Below are 909 nucleotides of genomic sequence, written 5' to 3' on the forward strand. Positions count from 1 at the left end.
CAGAAAATGAAGTGATAGTAAGAGGTATGTGGTTACTTAACGACGGAAGCAATCAACTTAGCCATGAATACGTCTCCGAGAAACACTAAAAGGCAGAATCACTTTTAATCAAATATTATCAGTATTATCCAACATTATTACTGCCATTATTTTTTATATAAGAAAGACGATAAAATCCAATGACATTATTATTATTATTATTATTATTATTATTATTATTATTATTATTATTATTATTATTATTATTATTATCATTGGTGTGTTTTTATTCTTTTGCTGTGATGAATATTAGCTTTTCTTGTTCATTTTGTTAATAGCATTAATATGATGGTTGTTGTTGCTGCTGTTGTTGCTATTGTATGTTTTGTTTTGTTTCTTTCTTCGAGTAATGGGAGATGTGTTTAGATGTTGCTTTGGCTTTTGTCAATTGGTTTCGTTCGAAAACAAGCGTCGTGTAGGGTGTATACACAAGACAGAAAGGAAGCATAACACATAAATACTCTGGCATATACAAACGCACATAGATACACAGCCATACATACATACATACATGCATACATACATACATACAGACATACATGCATACATACATGCATGCATACATACATACATACATACATACATACATACATACATACATACATACATATATATATCTGCTAATATATATTTCTACTCTAGGCACAAGGCCCGAAATTTTGGGGGAGGGGACCAGTCGATTAGATTGACCCCGAAAGGATGAAAGGCAAAGTCGACATCGGCGGAATTTGAACCCAGAACGTAAAGACAGACGAAATACTGCTAAGCATTTCGCCCGGCGTGCCAGCTCACCGCCTTATATATCTCCTTATATAGTAATGAGAGTACTGTTCTTATATACTTGTATATATATATATTTATATATATATA

This window comes from Octopus bimaculoides, chromosome 2 (assembly GCF_001194135.2).
Source record: "Octopus bimaculoides isolate UCB-OBI-ISO-001 chromosome 2, ASM119413v2, whole genome shotgun sequence".
Classification (NCBI taxonomy): domain Eukaryota; kingdom Metazoa; phylum Mollusca; class Cephalopoda; order Octopoda; family Octopodidae; genus Octopus; species Octopus bimaculoides.